We start from the raw sequence: 14,867 nt of genomic DNA, 5'->3' as shown, positions 1-14,867 counted from the left end.
AAAAGGTTATACATAACTGTCACAAAAAAGTGCTTTAAGACTAAACTATTCTCATTTCTTCCCCTCATGCAAAGAAAGAAATGAGTGAGCATTGAATCCAATCCAGCTTTGTCCCACCTCTTAATCCTGTCTTATTCATGGCCTGTCATTCCTACTGGCATATAGCTAAATCAAAAAAAGAAAAAAGAAAAGAAAATGAAAGAGGAGAAGGCTAATGTCTGAGCTAGATTGGACCATGCCGGTTAACAAGAAAAATGTAGAAGGGCTGAAGGAACCAGAGAGGAATTCCTGGAGACAATTGAAAAAGAGCTCCAACAAAAGACAAGTTGGCTAGATATTATCATTGATGGCATAAGCAGAAGCTTACGGATATTTGAAGAAGCAGTTATTGACGGACAATCTTGGCAAAATTATATCTGTCATGTCAGTCAGCAGTGATACGCAACTGTATCCCTGATACGGCCTACATCCCTGCCTGTCTCTTTCATCCCAATCTAACTCAAAATTCAATTTCAGTGTTGCCCATGAAGAGGGCATGATCAGAATATTCTCTGTAAAAAATACTATGTTGTGCATGAGCCAAAAGAGGGCTGTGAAAATATCTACAGACCTCTCACATCCTGGACATGAACTGTTTCAACGTCTTCCCTCAAGACGACACTATAGAGCATTGCACGCCAAAACAACTAGACAACAAAGACAGTTCGCCCCCATGCTGTCCACTCTGCTAAAAAACTATTGTAATTCTCACAACACTGTCCAAGCCCTAGGACAGGGGTACGGAAACTTGGCTCAATTTTTGACTTGAATGGGACTGTTTAATATACAAATGTAGGACATATGTCTTACATATATATATATCCTACATATATACAAATATACATTTGTGTATTAAACAGTCCCATTCAAGTCAAAAATTGATTTCCCTCACCACTGAAAAACCAGTAGGCCAGGGATGGGGAAACTTTTATGGCTCACTCAGGAATTCTGGGAGTTGAAGTCCATAAGTGATAAAAGAGCCAAGTTTCCCTACCCCTGCCCTAGGATGTCAATCCACCAAGTAAAACTGTATTGCCTTTTATCTTTCTCCTCTCGTCATCTTTCCTATTATCTATTTCCTTAGCTTCTTATGACTATAATTTTGTTGTTTGTATTTCATGATTTATGTTAATTGCTTTTATTTAATTATCCTATTATGATTTATGTTGTTTGCTTATTTAGTATCCTATGACTATCACTGAGTTTGTATCTTATGATTTATGATGATTGTAATTTATGATTATGATCATGATTTATCACTAGTGGCTTATATGGACACTGAGAGCTTATGCACCAGAAACAAATTCCTTGTGTGTCCAATAAAGAATTCTATTCTATTCTATTCTATTCTATTCTATTCTATTCTATTCTATTCTATTCTATTCTATTCTATTCTATTCTATGCTATTTGTGTGGCTAGCAGTAGCTGTAGATCTTCAGCCAATTGTCCCTCTGCATGTAGAATACAGAAGAAGGAAGAGGAAAGTCCTGTTTGGCTCTAGGAGATAATGGTCTCCTGGATGAGAGAAAGCACTCATGTTTTAGAAAGCAGTAATTCCATTGCAGCAAGACAGGTAGCATTTAGCAAACCACAGCTACGTGGCAGGCTTGCCAAGGCCTTTCACAGCTACAGCGTCTCATTCATCAACATTAATTACTGCTATGTGAGTAGAGTTAAATGCCAGTTTATCCTATATGACTGCTCGGGTTTAAAGGAGAAATAATTTCCGCTGCTGAGTAGAAAAAGACTGAAGAGATAGGAAATTATACTTTCTGTAATTTTAGGATGAAGTTAAGGCCCAGATACTGTATACCACAAAAATCTAGGTGTCAATTAGGCTACAGACTTACTTAGCGTTATTTGATAAGACAGCACTTTAGAGTTCAATGAACTGAGCTTTAAGATAATCATTGAGCCTTTAGAGTCAGTTGTAAGACTAAAGGGCCCAGTGTTCCCATTCATTAACTGAACTGACTTTGGCGACATTTTGAGAGCAGCAGATTTCCCCACCTGCTGTAAATTATTGCATTTAAGCATGGTAATGGTTCAAGTCTATTAATATCTTGCTTGCTCTTTTTATTATTATTTTTCTTGGCAGCTGTAACAGTTTATCTGATTATTCCTTTAAACTACCCAACCTTGTGAAGTATATATAGATGTTATATGCACTTTAGTTAATCATTGATCACTTCATTAATTTATCACTTCCATGTAATTCAGAATACCTCTCCCTTTTTATGATTTGAATTCTATCAAGGATACACAGTACAGTTAGCTCTGAATCCTTGATACCAGGGTAATGTAGCAAAAATAAATATTTGTCATTATAGCGCTGATTGATTTCAGCTTCACGATAAATTAGTTTTTCTTGTTATTTCAATAATTCTTCGTTTTGATTGTTAGTAGAGGTGTTTTTCTTAAGCTAGGAAAACTATTGTGTAGCTAGAAAGCTGACACAGATAATATTTCTGCAGATAAAAAAGAAACTGAATGTGGATTATACCTTTATAAGGTCAAAGTTCTATATTCAATTTTAAGTGAAACTACATGGACATTCTTTGGAATGAATTCATGCCTACAATTAATTTGCCGGATTGAAAAAGCTAAAACATAAATGAAATAAATGGCACAACATTGTGCTGCAAAGTCTAATAGCGAATATAGAGATTAATATTTCCTAATTTGATTTAATGTGTTGGAACTGGATATTTGGCTAAACTGGAAAAGGTTTGCCAACCTGGTACACACACACACAAACACACACACACACACATATATATATAAAACTGTAGTTTAACACTGGTTTATAGAATAATTTTAGGTAATTAGTTTCACAATTTCATAGTTTGCTAAGATGCCAAAAAATATGGTATAAAAATGATCATAGCTGAGTTCACATAACATACCAAACCAAAATTGTACAAAATCTATTGTAGGCATCCACAAAAGTACAAGTGAAGAAATAAATGTCACAATATTATGCTGCCAATTCTGTCCCTTACATATTTTGTATAAGTTTATTATTTGTAGTGCTATCTTCCTAGTGTTTTAAGCAGAATCAGTTAAACCTCATTTTCTCATTCTGTACATAACATCCATATTTCTCTGTTCTGAGAGTTTTAGGGACAATGGACTGCATATACCATTCCCAAACAAAACAGTGTGTGGACTTGTAATCCAAAATATTTGAAGCACACTAGATTTTAAGCCTTCCTTCCCCTATAGATCAACCCTTTCCAAACTTCAGAATTCATAAATGGAAAGCCTTTGATCTATTTTGCTGAAGTTCTGATTTTAAAAAAATAGCAAAGACTATTTCTTATGTACAACTTCTCTGCCGATTTTCACACCGTTTATTTCCCTTTTATGTTCCTAGATAAACACAACTCTGAAATTTTATAATTTTTTTTATTGCAAATTTCGATTTTCATCATGATTTTTATTCATCCACTGGCAACCTGGTGGTGTTGGGAGGAACAAGGGAGTGTTATTAGTCCAAGGTCATCTGATAAAGTTCAAGGCTAAGAAAGAGATTTGAAGTGGTTTCTCCCACATCCAGATGTAATACTGAGCCCTTGAAATATGGGTTCTTGGAAGAGAGCACGAAATTGCCCTTCTTTGATGAATGTAAAGTTCATTGTCAACCTTTGGCTTTCTGAATTATTTACATGTGCTCAGAATTGCTTGGTCATAAACAGAACATTCCAACAAAAATTTTCCATTGATTTCAAGAAAGACCAGACAAAGGTCATATTCTCACACGAGCTTTCCCTAACGCAGCTGAGCATGGAAAGCAACATGTTTTAAAACAAAATATGAACTCACAACTTTCCTGTTCTCTTTCTGCATTTTACAGAGATTGATGGAATTCACATTCATATTCATGCACGTGCAGAGGGGGGGGGCATATATAGTACTCATGTATATTGCTATATATTTCCACATTAATCTGTATATACACATATAGATGTCTATATGCACACACACACACTATCCTATTTCAATTACATAAGGTCCAGGAATATAAATGAATATAAAGTTCTACTCTAAATGTTTAGTGGCTGGGAAGGAAAATTGAAGAAATGATTGCCCAGGAATGAGGAACATGGTTTCATCAAATTAATGATGTGTTCATGTGATAGACACCACATATAGCATGCATAGTTTTTTAATAGATGATAGAAATAGATGATAGATAGATAGATAGATAGATAGATAGATAGATAGATAGATAGATAGATAGATAGATAGATAGATAGATAGATAGATAGATAGATGACAGGATGGACGGGTTGGTGGGTGGGTGGATGGGTGGATGGATGGATGAATAGTTGCAAGTGTAACAGTGATGATTTCTCACCCTTCTTCATCTTTGTTTTCTTGTTCAGTTTTTATATTTCCAGAGCATTTTTAAAATATGTTTGGGACATTCCTAATTATTCCATTTTTAAAAAATGAGCCACTATAACTGCCATGTCTGAAAGGATATACAAAGAATGATCTTAGCAAATCAACTTAGCTGGTAGGGTATTTTTCTTTTATAAATCTGCCAGGGGTAGTCACTGTACTGACTAACTCAAAGAAATTATTCAGTATGAGAGAAGCAGAAAATTATTGCCAAAACAAATGTTAGTGAGTCCCAGCAAAATAAAAATTCCCATTTGGGTTAAGATTTTGAAACCGTGATCAACACCCAAGACACTATGATGTTTGTAGATGTGTTACTAAAAACACAAATCACAATATATTAAAGCATCATGTACCTAAATGTATGTAACTATGGCTTCTCCCACTCAGTTCAGTTAAAGTTGTACTATGAAAAGGCATATTGTCTTGATAGAAAGGTTTAAATCTTCCATTACTAAAGACAGCAGTGCAATTCTATCCATATGAGTCCCATGGTAGCCAGAGAAACTTCCTACAGCCAATGTTTTCAGCACATAAATGAAGTTGAATTGTGAAACATTTTGCAATCTGCCACCACATCTGCAGGTTATTTGGATTGATTCTGTGATACAGTGTCCAAAGTTTGTCCCCAAATAGATCTCATTATTTCCTTGGTAAAGGTTTGAATTTGCACCTGCTCATTGATTTCCCTTTTGCTGCAAACTTATCAAAATGCACTGCACTGTATACTGTATGGAATAAGGCACAAGTCAAGGGGAAAAAACAAAATAAACAGCAAGGCTAAGCATGTAATAATAAAAATCCCAGTCCTCACTCATGCTGTAAAACTTAGGTTTGAAAAAGTGAGGATGCTTGGTTATTATGAAAACAGAGATTCCGAACAAGCTTCCTGCAAGTGTTATGATTTTATTTTTTTAAAAAAACCTCTCACTTTCCAGCTTTTACTATAGATTTATAATATGAATGAAAAATACAGCAAAAAAAAATCTGTCTGTGAAAATGCAAACTGTAAATTGTTTTGAGTGAGAAAATATTACAATTTATGATTAGCTAAAGAAAGCATCAAAAATTAAAGTGCGGAAACATGAAAAATTGTGACATTTCTTTGTTTTTTTACTTCTAAAATTACATGGCCACCAATCTCAACTGAATAACTCTGGGTGGCTAATTTAATTATTCTAAACGCAGCCGTTGACTTGATGTTCATTTCCAGATAGAATTCCATCATCACAGCAAACTCTAAAATAATATAAATGCAATTTATGTCCTTAGTAACCCCGTAAATAACTAGCAGCTCTGGGAGCACCTCCTAAATAGTGATAGTAAAACACAAACAGGAGAACTTAATCCTTCTCATGCTGAGGACTAAGAAAAATGTCTTCCTAAAACTGCAGGTTGCATTAGGAAAGTGAATCAGGAAAGAATGGGTGATGAATGGAAGTGGAATAAATACACAAATTTTGACTGGTATGAAAGAACTATGTTGTAGGAATTTGGTCACATAAAATGAAAAACAATTAAATGGCAAAACAAATAATTGAAGGAAGAGGGAACAGGTCAAAAGAAAAGGGAAGACTAAGGAAGTCAAGTTTGGATGGAACTGATAGGATCCTCATAAAAAGGGAGGTGAGGATTTAAAGAAAAAAAGAATATATGGATGTGTGAAGACAGAATAGAGAAGGATGTAAACAACGTTTAGTTATAGTATGTTTCCTTTCCTTGTCTCTAGCCTCAAGCTATTATAGCAATAGCACTTACACTTATATACCCCTTTGTAGTGCTTTACAGCCCTCTCAAAGAGGTTTACAGAGTCAGCATATTGCCCCCAACAATTTGGGTCCTCATTTTACCCATCTCAGAAGGATGGAAGACTGAGTCAACCTTGAGCCTGCCGAGATTCGATCTGCCAAATTGCAAGCAGATGGCTATCAGCAGAGGTAGCCTACAGTACTGTGCTACCAAGGCTCATTATGGTATGTTCTTGGGTTTATTGTTTTTAGTTCTTAACTAGATCATTTCAAGTCACATGAACTGATAGTTCCATGTTGAACTACCGGTCTTTTTATCTCCTTTTCTTCTCTTCTCCTGCTTTGCCCACATTCTCCAACCTTCCTCAATTGTAGATGATAGTGCACCAAAGCAACCCCAGCTACAGTAGTCCTTTCACAGAAAGACGGTACTTGGGATGGGAGAAGCCCAGAACTCTCAGACTGGATGGAGACAAACACGGTGCCAAGTAAAGATAATGTAAAGAGAAGATCTGCTGAGCTCTTCAACTTTGTCCTGCCCTTTTCAAAATATCAGTTTCAAAGATTTGCACTGCCCAAATACTAACAGACACAAGTTTAGCTTTTTCAAAGAAAGTCTACAAATATCTTCATCAAGTTATTCAGGAACTGCCCTCAGTCTCAAACAAAATTCTTTGACTCTTAATTCCAACACTGCCACATTGTCTACATCCTTTTCTATCTATTTGTTTTTCTTTATTACTTTCCAAAAAACATTCTTTGATTTGTTTAATCCAGGGGTCCCCAAACCTGGCAACTTTAAGCCTTGTGGACTTCAACTCCTAGAATTCTTCAGCCAGCTGGAGAATTCTGGGAGTTGAAGTCCATAAGTCTTAAAGTTGCCAAGTTTGGGGACCCCTGGTTTCATCTCTCCTGATTCTCCCAGTTGTTTGTTCATGCTTTCTTCCATATTTGTAAATATGTCCTTGATTCTCTTTTCAATAGCAGCCAGGTCTCTTCTAACTGATGCCTAATGTACATTGATGCAGACAATAATGCAGTGGCACTCTTCCCTAATTCTTCAAACATCATTTGTAAAGTCTCAGATGTATTTGATGTCCTTCTTTAGATGGTCCTGTCCTCCCTTCTGTAACTTTTGCTGCCTTATCAGTAGTAGCCATTTTTCTCTTTTCCTAAACTGAAATCCAAAAAGGAGAAATAAATAAGAGCTGTTTTTCCTCTGTCCATAACTTTTTAATCCTTTCAGCATCTTGGACTTCTGTCATCATGTGACTGTTCACAACTTCCTATTTCCTTTGTTTCTCCACTTAGACTCTTTGTTTAATAAAGTCAGTCAATCATCCTCCTTATAGCAAATTTAAACAATTCTCTTTCCCAGGGTGTTTTTTTCCTTTCCTTTTCTTTTTTTCCCCTTTTTTCTATTTTAGGTTTCTAGAATTGTATCCTTTAATTTTTTAACCTGGTGCCTTAAAGTTTAGCATTACCTGCCCTTCTCTGTAACCTATTTGTTTCCCAGCCTAGCAAAGACACAAGCTTCTGCTGCTTATTTAATGGATCTTTGTAAATTTACTGCAGCTTATACTCATGACATAAGATGTATGTGCTGTATTTTAGGTTATCTTACAACCCTTTGCAATCTCCCAGCATGGTCAGTAACAAGGAACCGAGGAAGTTGTCCAATATGAGAAGATCATCAGGAAGTCTAATATCATTTTATACCAAAGGTGTCAAACTCAAGGCCAGGGGGCTGGATCCAGCTCATGGGGTGCTTAGATAGGGCCCATGGGGCCTCCCCGGAAACAACAAAGGACTGGCTCTTGGTGCCTCTGCCAGTGAAAATGGAGGGCTGCATGTAGCCCTTGCAAGCTCCGTTTTCACTGGCAGAGGTTTGCAGGAGGCGGTTGCAGCTGAAAACAGAGCTTGGAAACCCGTTTTCACTGGCAAAGCTCTCGGGCCACCACAGGTGCCCCCAACATGAGTGATGTTGAAATGGTCATGCCCCCCTGAGCCCCCCAAGATCAAACACAACCCTGATGTGGCCCTCAATGAAATCAAGTTTGACACCCATTTTATATGATATTCAGCATGCTGTAAAACAGATAGCCACTGTTATATAATCAGTACTTTAGCCAAAGTCCTGTAGATTTCCCATAAGCTGGGCAGAAGGGAGGGTGGATGTTTGATATTTTGTTCCCTAGACTGAATCACTCCACCTTCAAAGAAATTCAGTGTCCGTCTACTAAGCTTCTTTCCTAACTGTCAAAAAAAAAAAAAAAAAAAAAATCAGCAATCTTCCAGTAAAAAGAATTTCCAGCAAATATATTGAAATAAATGAGCCATGCTTGAGGCATTTGGTTTTTTTAATGGTTTTCCTGCACAAACCTTCACAAATCCCTCTGGAACAGTAGTTCCTTTCAGTTGTCCTCTGACACGACATTTTTACTTAGCTCTGATGGAAATTAGCAGATTGTTTGTTTATTAAGGTAAAGACAGAGCCCCTAATTTATCCATCCACCATTGTGTGGTCTTTAGGTTTATATTCAGGAAGATATGAACATTGTTTGACATATTTGCACTACATAATTCTCAGGAACTAAGGCCTTTATATCACTGAATTCAGAGTATCAATTAGGGCTCTTCAAGGTAAAAGGCAAAAGGTCTTCATCTTTTGGGGGGTTTTGTTTTGTTTTAAGAACTATCAACATAGTGTAGGAATAAGCAACAAATCACAATCTTTACTTGTCTTCTAATCTCTGACTGCCCCACATCATTGACCACGCTGTATAGCAGGCCATGTGTCACTCATCCAGACTCTAGTGAACAGATTGTCCTGCTTGAATAAACAAATTCAGTTTCACAGCTATGAAATTCACCGGATGATTGTAGAGTAGACCATAAAAAAAAAACCCACTACAATTATATATCACGGAAGCATTATGAAGATAAAAATAGGGAAATAGAGAGAAATGTAGATAACATCTCCACTCTGCTTCTTGGCAGAGCAGGACTGAGTGTCAGAACATTTCCCATTTTGTATCTGTTTATGTTGATATGTGTGTGTGAGAGAGGGGTGGTGTTTGTATATTTTTGGCTCCAGATTGCAAATCTTTAAGGGTAATATTCCCACATGTTTCTCTGTCTATTGGTATTTTGCTCTTTGTTCCTATCACTCAGCATTAAGTGGACAGCCTATGCTGATAACCATTTGCTATAAAACTGGTTTCATTTCACAGTAACGATGCATAGTGCTGACTGAAACAAGCTGTTCCATTGAACCAGATTGAACTAGCTTCATGAATAAATGACATTCAGTCAAAAGAAAGCTTACAGCACTCCAGTCTTCCAACTGCAGATTTTAATAGTTAGGCTAGCATTTGTACGTTTTCCAAAATACATCAAAGGATAAAGAAACAGTTGAACTCGCATGTTGAAGTTGGTTGAAAAATTGTTTTTAAAAATATTATTTTGCGGAGTGCCAGAATTTATTTTGGCAAAAGGTTTCTTAAATGTTTCAGGTTGGTGTAAACTGAATGGTACTTGGACATTAGAGAATGAGAAGGACGTTTACATAAATTGCTCTTGTGGTAACATAATTCCTTCACATGAAAGCATCTCACTCACTCTTACAAGAAACCCCAAGACCTACAATAAGGTTTCTACATGGAAGAACTGGAAGGAATATTATTAATAAACTAACCAAATATTGCCATTTTTAACCTATCATTTAAAAAGCATGAATAGCATATTCAGTTATGTTATGGAAGTTATTTAATATCCCATACTGTCATTCCATCAGGGATTTTATTTTCACCGTACCATATGTCATAAAGAAAATATTTCCCTATCCAAAAGCCATTCAAGTTAAATAATAACCTTAGGTCAAACAGGTTTTTCTGAAGCCTTTAGCAGGCATTAAAACTAAGACAGTGATTAACTACTCACATGGAACAATAAAAGCTTCACAAGTAAAACCAGGCAATAAACTTCAGAATCTCAGCTGAGGACCATTCGGAGGAGATCCAAAGGGAATTTCACAAGTTTTCATTACTGGGTCAAAAGGTATCTTTAAAATACCTTTCAGATTCCTGAACTTCTCAACCCCTAAAAATGGAACTTTGGAAAGGTAAGACTAATGTTGGATGGTGCATAGTTTCTGGCACATATCATCTCTCTCTCTCTCTCTCTCTCTCCTGGCTCAAGATAATCTCATCACCTCTCAGATTAAATTGCAAACATTAACACTTCCTTTCACCACCATCGCTCCAACCCCATCTTTTGTTTTAAGAAGTTCCTCTTCTAGAAAGAGATTTAAAACTTGTGGCAAAAAGAAGAAGCAGAAGGCAAAGAAATCGGATCTTACCTAGAGCAAGTCAGAAGAAAAGGTCACCGCTCCTGTTTGGCTAAGCTCAGCATTTTCACTTTCACTCTGTGAAAGCTGTGAAGATGAGGGGTGGAGGGGAGAGGGGGAGAGAGAAGGGAAGGTCTGAAGTGCTAAGATCTTCCTCTAGAGTTTTAATCGCTCACTTCCCAAGTTCCAGCTTAACAAATGCCACTGTGTTCTGTCAATATTTGTATGCAGTTCCTCCGGGGGCTGGCAGCCAAACGCACATGGTTTAAAGAACCAAGAGCCGAAAATTGACACCGGGACCAACACTCCTGCCTTTGTTTCTCTTGGTGCCCAACATGTCATCTGAGTTTCTGACTGCACACAGGCGCCGCGCAAAGATTCCACCCCCTTGGACAAAAATAATAACAGCCATGTGTGACTTTAATTATCTTGTTTGACAAGCGGAGTGACTTTCATGTGATGATGCCTTCAAAAGTTGTAGGCAGTGTGTCTGTCTGTGTGTGTGTGTGTGTCTGTGTTGTTGTTTTGCTTTGTGTTTTGCTTCAAAGCGGCTGCCCTTTAAGTGTATTTTAATTGACTGGAATTTAGAAAGAATCTCATTTGGCAGGAATTTCGCCTTGGAAGCACGCCCTTTAAGCAGCTGAAATAGGTCCCCATGACTTGACCAAAAAAGAGATTGCTGGAATATCATTGGCTCCCCCTCACTACCACCTCCCCCCCATAAGGGGGAAATTCAATCATGGAATCAAAATTATGTTGTTACTCATTTTTGGCATATTGTCTTTCAATTAAGTGAAAAGTCATTAAAAGGGCATGAATGAGAAGCCATTCTAGCAAAACACTGTAAAATGTTCTCGGAGGGTTCAGAACTGGAACAAATCATTCATTCTTGGATGCCAGAAATATATATATGCCCCCCCCCCCTCCTCACTGTGTTTTCTCCTATAGAAATTCTTTCCCACCAACCTCTGGGAGCTTTGTCACCTATTCTGTTATCAATGAATCACCCTGGTGAGTTGTACCACTGTTCTCTTTGTGACTGCAGTGCAGAAGAAACGACAGAATCTTTTATTTTTCTTGGCATCGGTCCCTGAGGCTCTGCAAAGTTACCCTTTTATAACTATATTGCCTTCTTTTAATTGTTGCATTATGAGGTTGCAGCCAAACAGCCCCACCCCCCACCCCATTTCAGCACTTCATCCCACTGAATAATTGGGAACTGCTGTGCTCTGAAGAATGACAACAAAATGCCTGCATATGAGTATTTACCCACATTTCCATGCATACTCAATCCCAATCAAGAAATTTTTACACAGAGCTGCGATCTAGATTTGGTCCCTTAGTTTGTCACTCAGTCAGCTAGATGTTTGCTTTCGATTTGGCATGATGATCCACCTATTGAGTCCTTCCCAAGGACCTAAATGGGAAGGTGTTTGTCAGAGTAACAGAGTTGGAAGGAACCTTGGAGGTATTCTTGTCTGCTGCTCAAGCAAGAAACCCGATATCATTTCAGACAAGTGGCTGTCTAGGCTCTTTTTAAAAGACTCCAGAGCACCCACAACTTCTGAAGGCAAGCCGTTCCACTGGTTAATTGGTTTCACTATCAGGAAATTTCTCCTTATTTCTAGGTTGCTTTTCCCCCCGATTAAATTCCAACCATTGCTTCTTGTCCTGCCCTCAGGTGCTAAAAGATAATAGGTTGATTCCTTCTTCTTTGTGGTAGCCTCTCATATAATGGTCCACTGTCATCATATCACCCCTAGTCTTTCTTTTCCTTAAACTAGACATACCCAGTTCCTGCAACCGTTTTTCATATGTTTGAGCCTCCAGTCCCCTAATCATCTCTGTCGCTCTTCTCTGAACTCTTTCTAGAGTATTAACATCTTTTTTATGTCATGATGACCAAAACTGAATGCAATATTCTAAAAGTACAGGTAACCTTACCAAGGCATTATAAAAAGTGGTATTAACATTTCACGTGATCTTGATGCTATCCCTCTATTAATGCAGCCTAAGACTGTGTGGGCTTTTGGGGGGGCCACAGCACTTTACTAGCTTGAGTATGTAAAGATTAAATATTTTCCCCTTTCAGTGAAATAAATATTGCTGACTGAAAATAGCTATTTTCAGTGGGAAAGTATATTGATATACTGTATGTTTGCAGGATCAGAGGTGAAATAATTCTATAACAATCAGGGAATAAATGGGGACCCCAGGAGAGAGATGAACTAGTGAGGTGGCTCCATTATTTGAACATCACTTCACCTATTATTCGTTGTTAGGTTTTTTTATATATTTTTAATGTACCTAAACTGTTTTTAGCTCTGTTGCACATTGCTCTGCATTGCTGTTTGTAAGATAAATTGGTTCACTGAAATAAATCAATAATGAAACATTTGAGATACCACTTAGTAAATCGAATTGTGGAACGCTTCTCTATTTCATTGGAAAAATTCAAAAAACTTTACATTTTTTTATTGGATTCAGCAGAAATTAGGTATCCTAAAACATACTGTGCAGGAATGTCAAGGATTTGGACTTCAAGCCATAATATTCAGAATGTTAGGTGTATGGATTTCAGCTCCCAGAATTCTCAGCAGTGGCCAATTAATTTAGGAATTCTGAGAGCTGATGTCCACATTTCAGGATGGTGCCCAGATTAAGAAAATGTGTTTCCTAATGGTGCCTTCTAAATGTGTTGCACCATAAATTTCAGAATACTCAACGAGTCAATTGCTGCACTGGGAATTCTGGAAGATGTAATCTCTCATATCTAGAAAGCTGCAGGGAATCAATTGGTTAACTGGACATGTTTCTCATCATTACTGGTGTATTAGAAAGAATAAAGGCACTAAAGAAAAGGAGATTATTTTCTGGCTAGAGAACAATGTGGATTGTTTTCTATAAATACATGTTGTCAGTCTTCATGCTAAAATTCTAACAACTCTTGCCAGGAGTAAAAAAAAAATCAGCACTTAAGAAAGTGTTGAAAGTGAAATATACATTATATACAGAACCCTTCACTTAATTATAAAGAAAGAGATGCAAGATTTCTAGCATCCTTGAGCCAATGGGTCTGTTTTTTATTTTCATTTTTCACATACGCTGCTACCCTTTACCCATGTACCTCTATTTTTTCTTTGCCGTGGCCATGGAAGTTGGTCACACAGGAAAGTGTTAAGTATGGAGAATAACGGAGACCAGACATCTGACCAGTGACTTCAACTCTTTAATAATTGATAGAACATAACAGAGCAATGCTTATGGGCAAACAGTAACCCTTTATAGGGTTAGTTGCGCCTTATTAACCAATGAAAATGTGCAACAGGTTCAAACCACTGACCAATAAGGACAGTCCCAAAAGTGGCCAATCAGGGACTGGTTCTGGCCCAATCCCAAGTTGTTGTATAGGACCAATCAAGTGTGCAGGTTTTCAACCCCTAATTTGCATTTAGGTTATTCACTTTTATTGATTCACAACACCCTCCCCTTGGGTTCCGCTTTGAGGGGAGCTGTGATAAAACCTCAAGATAAGCAGGCCGCTTGGTCTGCCTGGATGATTTCCGAGGCTCCACCGGTTTTGTCTAATGTCTGGTTCCAGTGGAGCGTTGGATGACCTTTGTTAAATTTATTTCGCTGCACGGCGATTCCGTGCTGCATTCACTGTGGTTGTCTCTGCTACTGCGTGTTTCTGTGCCCCAACCCCAAAAAGGTGATGCATCACACGTGATAGTGAGCGGCAGAGTCTCGTTGTACTGCATAAGTACTGAATCAGAAGTTAGCAATTTCTTTACTTGTTGGAAAGCATGTTGTTCCCGTTGTCCCCAAACCCACGTTGCTTTTTTGTCTAATAGTCTATGCAATGGTTCAGCTACTGTTGCTTTGTGGGGTAAAAACACATTATAGAAATTGATAAGTCCAAGGAACGCCTGTAGGTCTGCCTTGTTCCTCGGAGTGGGTGCCTTTTTAATTGCTCATAATTTGTATTCGTGGGATGAATTCCTTGGCTGTCCAAGAGGTATCCCAAAATTCTACTTTTTCGGTACATAGTGGCATTTATCTTTCTTTACTCTGAGGCCTGCATTTTGGAATCTTCGTAAAACCTCTTTGAGTCGTTTTTCTAGGATGTCTTTGTTAGGTGCGGCGATGAGTACATCGTCAAAATATGGGACAACGCCTTTTATCCCTTGTAACAACCTTTCCATTAAACTCTGGAAGATTCCAGGGGCGACGCTTACTCGAATTGGAGCCGGTTGCATTTAAATGCGCCCATGTGTTACGATCGTTTGCGCCGGCTGTGGTTGGGTCTACAGGCAATTGTTGA

General features: G+C 37.8%; 1 protein-coding gene and 1 long non-coding RNA gene across 2 annotated transcripts in view; one reads left to right on the top strand and one right to left on the bottom strand.

The window, feature by feature from the left end:
- Positions 1–10,775, bottom strand: part of NCKAP5 (NCK associated protein 5) — a 711,275-nt gene extending 700,500 nt beyond the window's left edge. Inside the window, exon 1 of the mRNA XM_087950139.1 lies at positions 10,556–10,775. The gene's annotated coding sequence lies outside the window, so the exon portion shown is untranslated. The remainder of the gene's footprint in view (positions 1–10,555) is intronic.
- LOC148133177 (uncharacterized) overlaps positions 10,091–14,867 on the top strand; it is an 80,132-nt gene continuing 75,355 nt past the window's right edge. Inside the window, exon 1 of the long non-coding RNA XR_015746551.1 lies at positions 10,091–10,318. This is a non-coding gene — a long non-coding RNA (uncharacterized LOC148133177). The remainder of the gene's footprint in view (positions 10,319–14,867) is intronic.

Source organism: Notechis scutatus, chromosome 1 (assembly GCF_049901735.1).
Source record: "Notechis scutatus isolate UNSWTSFEM ecotype Mainland chromosome 1, rNotScu1.2, whole genome shotgun sequence".
Classification (NCBI taxonomy): Eukaryota; Metazoa; Chordata; class Lepidosauria; order Squamata; family Elapidae; genus Notechis; species Notechis scutatus.
The sequence above is the reverse complement of the archived record's forward strand: the minus strand, read 5'-3'. Positions and strand labels throughout refer to the sequence as shown.